The sequence below is a fragment of the Halichoerus grypus genome, chromosome 2 (assembly GCF_964656455.1).
Source record: "Halichoerus grypus chromosome 2, mHalGry1.hap1.1, whole genome shotgun sequence".
Taxonomy (NCBI): domain Eukaryota; kingdom Metazoa; phylum Chordata; class Mammalia; order Carnivora; family Phocidae; genus Halichoerus; species Halichoerus grypus.
Genome location: NC_135713.1, coordinates 100,613,902 through 100,622,991, shown reverse-complemented (window position 1 = coordinate 100,622,991; position 9,090 = coordinate 100,613,902). Strand labels below are relative to the sequence as shown.

The 9,090-nt window shown below is 38.3% G+C and overlaps 1 long non-coding RNA gene across 1 annotated transcript in view; it reads right to left on the bottom strand.

The window, feature by feature from the left end:
- Positions 1 to 325: 325 nt before the first annotated feature.
- Positions 326 to 9,090, bottom strand: part of LOC144380974 (uncharacterized) — a 330,028-nt gene continuing 321,263 nt past the window's right edge. Inside the window, exon 4 of the long non-coding RNA XR_013445346.1 lies at positions 326 to 2,502. This is a non-coding gene — a long non-coding RNA (uncharacterized LOC144380974). The remainder of the gene's footprint in view (positions 2,503 to 9,090) is intronic.

Here is a 9,090-nt window from a genome sequence, read left to right as displayed (position 1 = left end):
CCTACTAACACAACCAAAACACTTAACCTGACATTTATAAATACTCCAACCAACAACAGCAGAATACACATTCTTCTCAAGTGCACATATTCATCAAGATAGACCATATTCTGTGCCATAAAACAAGCCTTAACAAATTCAAAAGAATAGAAATTATACCACATATTTTCTGAACTTGGTAAAATTAAGCTAGAAATCAAAACCAGAATGGTATCTGGAAAATTCACAAATATTTGGAAATCAAACATCATACCTCTAAATAACCCATGAGCCAAAGAATTCTCAAGAGAAATTTTAAAATATTCTGAATTCAATGAAAGGGAAATATAACATCAAAATTTAAAAATTAAACATGTACCTACCATACAACCCAGCTATTCCATTCAGGTAAATACAAATACCCATGAGAAAAGAAAAAAGAAAAAGGAAAACTATGTCCATGCAATGATTTTTACATGAATGCCCTTAAAATCTTTATTTGTAACTGCCAAAAATTGGAAACAACCCAAATGTCTATTGACAGGTAGACAGATAAATTTTGGTATATCCATACAGTGGAATACTATCTGCAATAAAAAGGGATAAACAAATTTTGGTGTATTCATACAATGTCATACTGCCTGGAATAGAAAGGAATTAATTTTTAAAAATGCATACAACAGTATGGGTGAATTTTAAAACTGTTATGCTGAGGGGGAAAAAAGCCAGGCAAAACAGAATTCATATTATATGATTCCATTTATATAAGATTCTAGAAAATACAAACCAATCCATAATTATCTGATTATCTGGATATAGGGGGTGGAAGGGAAAGAGGGAGAAATTATAAAGGGACCCAAGCTTCTGGGGGTGATGGTTATGTTCACTATCATGATTATAGTTGATAGTTTCATGAGTATATAAATATGTCAGAATGTATCAAAATTGTACACTTTTAAAAATGTGCAGTTCTACATCAACCTTGACAAAGCAGTTATACATAAAAATAAATCAGGGAAATCCATGTGAACTTGCACAGTTTCAGTTGACCTTAACTAGATCATCTTGCTGAACTTGGGATCTAAGCATAAGCAACTTCCATCCTCTACCTTGTCCCTTCCTAGCATAAATATAGGGGATGTTATCAGAGCTGGATTTCATAAAATTTTGCTTGTATGTCTAGAGTTTAAATTGATGTTACCAGCTTCAAAAGAAATTATAAAGAGAAAAACCTTAAAGATAAATATAATTCAAAAGAATAACTATCATCCTTAACCTTGACATTTAGCATCCTTCAGCCTATTCACTACTTCTCCCTCTGGCCCATAATTACCAACAATGGCATCAAGTTCTCTCTTTTCCATTATGCCACAGGGTCTTATAAAATTGTCCAGATCCACTATTAAGATGCTGTGTTACCTCATGATTAAGTAGTTTTCACTTTTTATTCAGAATTAGAAGATTGGGCAGTTTTATCACTGCTTATCCCACATCTAGGGAAAAATCATCTCATATTTGGCAGCAAGAAGAGCCAGTAACTCATTTTAATGCTGCAGCAGTATGGGTGAATTTTAAAACTCATTTAAAACTCAGGCAACTCATTTAATTGCCTGCCAGGGGGCACACCCCTGCTTTAGGGGTGTTTAGGATGCATGAAACTCATAGAGTACCCTGACTCACTCAAATAAAACAGTGAACCAGATCATGAAAATTTAGAGCAAAATGTATATTTTTGCAGGCCATCCCACATCTGTTAAATCATATTAGCGTTCACAGCCAATATATAAAATTGAATACCCTAATGATATTTGCCATTTCTGATTTGGAGCTGATTTCCTTAAAGTATGAGCATTTTGTTTTCTAATTTCAGAGAATACTAAAAACTGTTCTCCACTTAACTAAAGACAGAGTTATAGATGTTTGCTCCCAACAAAGCAGCCTGTGGCCCTCCACCCACTGGAAAGTCAGTTGCTAAGAAAATAATGCTTTTCAACTTTAGTGATGGAGTTCAGGCCTTGGGAGCATTTGAGCATTGCAACCCCACCTTTCACACAGGAAGAATCCCTGGTGCCCTCATGCTCTTTGGCTTTCACTGTTGGATGGCCAAGGAAATAGTTTGTGGTCAGTGGTCACACAATAATTCTTGACAAGTGGTTACCGCCATTTGGAATCTCAAGTCTCAAAGGCGTATTTCCTCTCTTTTGTCTGTTGTTACTGCCGGAGTTTCATCCCATAGTTGGTTGTGATCCTTGTTATTTTTCAAAGTGACAGGAAGTTGCTATTGTCTGTTTTTGGTTGAGTTTCTTTAGCCTGCTCTTTCTGTGTCCACGTGATTAACAGCACCAGGAAAACGCTGTTTGTATTCAACTTCTCTGAAATGTCAGCTTCCCCTAGACCCTGACTGCTTGGGCTAAGTGGAATTTTCCCACACAAACGTCCCCCAGTTTCTCATTCTTGATTTGGCAGAAAACTGACCTGTCATCCTTCGTTCTGCATATGTTATTTACAATGTCTGGAACATTTCTGAAAAGTAAAATAAGGAGGCCTAAAGTCAACACATTTTAAAAGAAATTCTAAGCTGCCCTCTCCACTTTCCCAGAAAGGTAGTAGTGAAGTGACGTGATGGCAAGCTGTGTCTCCACCCTTCTTAAATAAAGAGTCCCTTTGGATGGGCATCTTAGCCATAGAAATAGAGGCATTTCCTTCAAAATGCCCCCTGGGGTTCTCCTGGTGCTTTTCTTATTGGTATTAATAGAATCAACCACAGAATCCTTGCTCAGCACTTTATTAGGCCTTTGTACAGCTCTGATTAGAAATTTGCTTCATAATATATTTGGCCAATTACTTCAGAACTATCACTCTGCTGACATTGTACAACTGCCTTACCAACCCTGGGTTGCCTATGTCCAGGATTCTTTTATGAGAGAAATAAATTTTTACCATAACCTCTAGATTAAGTTGTCTTAATCCCTGGCCCTAATCTCTGGAACCTGTGAAGGTTACCTTGAGTGACAAAGTTTTTGCAGGTGTGCTTAAATTAAGGGTCTTGAGATGACAAGATTACTCTGGATTATCTTGGTGGATGCTAAGTACCATCCCAAGAGTTTATAAGAGAAAGGCAGAGGGAGATCAGACACACAGAGAAGAAGAAAATTGAGAATAGGAGCAAAGATCACAGTGATGTGGCCACAAGCTAAAGAATGCTGGCAGCCACCAGAAACTGGCAGAGACAGGGCAATGATTCCGCCCTCATGCCTCCTGAAGGAATGCAGCCCTGCTGACACTTTAATTTCTGTCCAAGGAGACTGATTCCAGACTTCTGGCTTCCAGGACTAGGAGAAAATAAATTTCTGCTGTTGTAAACCAACAAAACACAATAAAACTTAAGGACTATCAGAACAAGGGACACCTATGGGATTTTCTGAAATCTCCACTCCTTGTTAGGGATTCGGTGATGACATGCAGGGCAGCATCATTTGCTCCCATATGTCTTAGACTGAAATTATGTCCCAGAAATATGTAGAATTGGTGACTTCACTGTATTTCTGTACCCTTGAAGCACAAAAGAAATGCAGTCTGGCCATCTCTGAAGACAGGACGAAGCAGACATTTGGTAAGGGAGGGCTACTCTGGGGGATATTATTAGAGGTAGAGATAATTCACATCCCTAACTTCCCTTTCCCTTCAAAACCACCAATCAACAGACCTGCCTTCCATTAATTTATCTAAAGTTTTCTTGACCCTACTTATATTTTCAGGCTGCATGAGCTCCTCAGGTAATGAATCTGAGAACTGCTGTTTAAGAGGTTTGATGGCGTTGCCTGTGTGAAAACAGAAATGGAGTGAAGGGGAGTCATTCAGGCAGAGTCACTGTGTTGCAAGCCAGACCAAAGCGCTCTCTGAGCCTACCTGTGTACCCATGCCCCTCCTGTGATTACAGAACAGCTCATCGTGTCCAGTCTTGGTGGGCAGAAGAAAACATACAGCCTGCACCCTGCCAGCTGTGTTTTCCATCATAATTTAAAATTTACACTGAAGCTAGAGCTAATATGCTTAGCTGGGCTACACGGGTCCTTAACCTTTCTTTTGGTAGAAAGGACTATTGACATCTTTCTTGAAAAAATATTTACTACTACCTGTGAAGCTGCTTTGTGCTACTTGGTGTTCAGGGTAAATAAAACAGGTGTGGTTCTTACCACTTGGGGGATTCGGTAGGTAAAAGGAGCAAAAACAGGCAGACAAACAAAAGGAAGCTTACAATAGATATAGGAGATGGAATAACTATGCAAACACATAAATAAACTAAGAAGAGGATTAAATATTTACAATATATACCAGAGTTACCCTGTCCTACAAGTGCTAAAGTTAAATGGATGGATGGATGGATGGATAGATGGAAGAAAGGAAAGAAAAGGAAAGGGAAAGGGAAAGGAGAAAAGAAAAGAAAAGGAAAGGAAAAAGAAGAAAAGAAAAAAAAGAAAAGAAAGAAAAAGTCTCAGGAACTAGGGGAAAAGTTAAAGAAAGTTTATGACTTGCTTCTTCTTAATCTGATCCTACTAATGAAGAGATAGGCAGTACTCTGCAGATTTGCTACAAGAGGAAAGCTCCTACTGGGCACCACATTTTTAAGAGAGTTAGTCTGATAGGGAGAAATAAGCAAAATAAAACAAAAATAACTGCAAAAAAAATTGAAAAGATGGAGGGAATAGATTTGGAGTGTGTGTGGATCAGGGGGAGAGGAGTAGACAGGGAGGAAGGATTTGGGGGAACAGATTTCTGGTAAAGATCTTGTGTACTCAGTTACAGTGTGGGCAGTGGGAATTTTCAAAATTCTCCAGATGATTCTAGCGTACAGCCCAGTTTGAGAACCACTGACCCACATCACTCTAAAAATGGCCACCAGAGTAAGCTTTCAATTCTTTTCATTTTAGTGATTCTTTGAAAAGATACCACATTCTTTCCTCACCAGTTACTGTTAGGTGTCATCTCTTTCATTTATTCTTTTAACAAATGACCTGTAATAGCCATAGATAATTATTTTACTGCTCTGAGTCTTGGGCTTTAACTTATAAAATGAAAATAATACTATCTACTTATAGTTTTGCCTAAAAGATTAAATGAGGCAATATTTATAAAGCATTTAGAAGTGTTTGGCACAGAGAAAATACAGAGAAACAGTGGCAATTATTAATAACTCTCCTTATTCTCCTACAGATGATTTGCTAAGTATACACTCTACCACTGAAAGCATCGGGCTAACCACTTCTGTATCTTTGCTCATGTTGCCCTTTTCCCTGGATATAGGCTCCATTTCTCTCAGTCTAAGCCCTGCCTATCTGAAGTTCTACTCCTGGAGGTCTGTTTAGGTGATCTCCCCAAATACTTTATCCTAAACAATCCCTCCCCATTTTGGCACTCCTAAGGACATTTTTTGTCCTCAGTCTTAAGTAGTCTTGAACTGTCTCTTCACTTTACTATGCATGTTAAGCATTGTCTCTGCAGTTATGTCATAAATTCCTTGAGATCAGTATTTGGTTCTGTCATCATTGCACATCCATGCTTGTGCATGCAGAGCCCATTTATTGTGTTGAATTGAATAATCATTTGCATCTAAGAAACACCCAGTAGATTGCAAGCTCCATGAGGGCAGGGACCCTGTGTGTGGGATTCATCTAAATCTCCCCAGGACCTAGAATAACACCTAATTCATAATAAGTACTTGTATCTGCTAGGGCTGCCATAACCAAGTAGTAAAGGTTGGGTGACTTAACAGATTTATTTTCTACCTTTCTGAAAGCTAGAAGTCTGAGATCAAGGCACTGGCAGGGTTGGTCTCTTCTGAGACCTCTATCCTTAGTTTGTAGATAGACTCTACTTGCGTCTGTGTCTTAATCTCTTCTTTTTATAAGGACACTAGTCCTATTGGATTAGGGCCCACCCTAAAGGCCTCCTTTTCAATTAATTACCTCTTTAAAGACCCTATCTCCAAATACAATCACATTCTGAAATACTGGGAGTTAGGACTTCAACATTTTAATGGGGTGGGAGGCATATAATTCAGCCTATAACAGTGCTCAGTACTATTTGTTGAACAAATGAATGGCATTTGGCTCAGTATGTCATCACTGCCCAATCTAGTGTTACTGCTTAGACAGTCTCCCATGTATTAAGCAACTATTATGTTCCTATCTTAGGTGGTTGTGGTAGGATGAGTAAGCTAGAATTTCTGCCTGAAGCAACTTACATTCTAATAGAAGAAACCACCACACACAATTTCGATAAATGGAAAATAAACTAAGTTAAAAGTATACACAGAGGAATATGTGAGACAGAAGAGAACCATTGAGCCCAGGAGGGGTTTCAAGGAAGGCTTCCTTGAGGAGATAACTTCTGAAGTGAGTTTTAAAAGACAAATGAGAACTTTATAGGAAAGAAAGACAAGAAGGAATTGATTTTAGTATTAGACAATTACACTGTCTACACAGAGTAGTAGATGGATTTAAGGCAGGGGCAATAGTAGAGACATGGAGAAGAATAAAGAGATGATTACAATAGCTCAGGTGAGAGATGAAGAGGGTAGGCCAGTGGTAGTCAGTGCACAGAAATCATCAAGTGTGAGAAACATTTAAAGGGTAAAATCTACAGGCTTTATTGGCTAACTGAATATGGAGGTGATAGAGGAGCAGAGATAGAGGAAAGCTCAAAGGGAAGGAGAAGTGTAGAAGAATCTGTGGCCATGTTTTAAAACCAGTGCAATCAGCAGCACAGGGAACTTGTAAGAAATGCAAATCCCTGAATCAGAGTATCTGGGGGTGAGATCCAGGAACCTGTGTTTTGTTTTTCTTTGTTTTTTTTTAAATTTTTTATTGTTATGTTAATCACCATACATTACATCATTAGTTTTTGATGTAGTGTTCCATGATTCATTGTTTGTGCATAACACCCAGTGCTCCATGCAGAACGTGCCCTCTTTAATACCCATCACCAGGCTAACCCATCCTCCCACCCCCCTCCCCTCTAGAACCCTCAGTTTGTTTTTCAGAGTCCATCATCTCTCATGGAGGAAACTGTGTTTTAACAAGCCCTCCAGGTGATTCTGACACCTGCTAAAAGGCCTAATTCTGAGGGTAAGAAACATTTTCTTTGTATCCAGGAAAAAAAATGATCTCACCTTTGTTTCTTTCTAATAACTCTCATTGAATTATTCATGTCTCGGTGCTTGCTGTATATCCCAAAACCAATTAGTTGAGGAGAGGGAGAAATTGTGGGGGTGGTTTGGATTGTCTCTATGTGTGCATGTTGGGGAAAAGGAGTGGGAAAATGCCCAAATACAAATGATCTCTATGCATCAAAAGATTTTCTGAAATCTAATGTTCCTCATTCATATGCTCAAATTTAATCACCTAGTTTGGGGGAAATATTTTCCAGTAAGGTCAAAAGGAAAGGAAATATAAGTGCATCAGAGAAAAAAGTTCCAACTTGGGGAGCAAGATTTGGAAAGCACATTTTATGTTGATAACCTAGTGTGTTACTTGTGCCTAATAAGAGAGGATGCATTAAAATAATTGGTCAATATCTCAATAGATGTTTTAGTGGAACCCCATGGTGGAATCAATAATGGCGACCCCAATGCAATGACCTCTGGAGCTTACCACTCTGCTGTCTCACCAGTTATTTCCAACTGACTTAATAGAAAATGTTCAGGTGCAAAACCAAATGCTTCGATTCCTGGAAAATCATTAGTAGTTAAGTAATTAAACAATCACTCACTTATTAACTTTTTCCAGATACTGTGGTCACACTTGAAAACACCAATATTGCCTGGTAATTATATAAATTATTCCCTTTCCCCATTTAGTAGTTACCAAAAAAATATATTTTCATGAAGATAATACACAGGGACATAACCTTCAAAGCATGGGGGTGGGAATAGGGTGCTAAGTTTTCCCAAGGACGACTGCTTAATTCAGAACATATATTGGGAGCAAGCAGAATGGAGTGATGGAAACAACAAGGATTTGTTTCATGTATTACTTGAAATTTTAATAAGCATAAGAATTTCATAAATATAAATAATAAAGTTGTCTTTTAAAAATAAAATGTAAAATGAAAGAAAAGACAAAATGTTTTGGTTCAGTCCCTGATTCTGCAACCTCTTAGCTGTATGATCATGGGCATGCTACTTAGCTGCTCTAGGCTTCATTGTTCTCATCTTTAAAATAGAAATGCTTACCTCAAATGATCGCTGCCACATGAAAAGAGCTAGTATATATAAGCACTTAGCACAATGCCTAATGAATACTTAATAACACTAGCTTTTGAAAAAGCTCAGATCAGAGTTCAAATCCCAGTTCTTCTATTTATTAGCTATATGCCCTTGGATCAAACATTTCACCTCTGTAAGCCTTATTTGTTGGTTAGTTTTTAAGATATGTAAAATGAGGACAAGATTATCTATCCTGTGAGACACTGGAGGACACAGAGTGGGCACTTAACAAACGATGGCTATTTCACATTAGCTCTTCAGCATGGATTTTACCTTCTACATCCATTTGCTTCCATTGTCTCTGTTACTTAGGCTCGGTTCAGCCCTTGGTACTGCCCAGTCCACACTGGGACTGGGAGAGGACCTTCTTCACAGAGAAGGGATGGTTTTCTTCATTTCGTGTGTTTGTGGAAAGGCCATCTTACCCAAGTTTGCTTTCAGATTGTTTAGGAACCACAGCGTGGGCACCCACAATCAGCGGAGAAAGAGGGCAGAAATGGTCTCAGACACATTTCTTGATGTTTTCTCATTTTTACCGACACAGCCTCTGTCTTATTAGAATGAATTCTTAGTCATCTGGCTTTCGTTCGAGCCTCAAATTCAGTCAGGCACAAGCAATGAGTCAATATGGTCAGAAATGGATGAAAAGAATTTCATAAAAATACAAAAGCGCAGAAGAAAAGGTGATTCGATATTGACTACATTATTGTGTCGTTGTTTCACCTCTCTATGACGAAAACACGACATGAGAAATAAAATGTCAAATGATATGTGGAAAAAGTATCGGCAGTAAGTACAGCCATCAAAGTGTTAGTGCCCTTGATATATGAGGACCACTTGTAAAT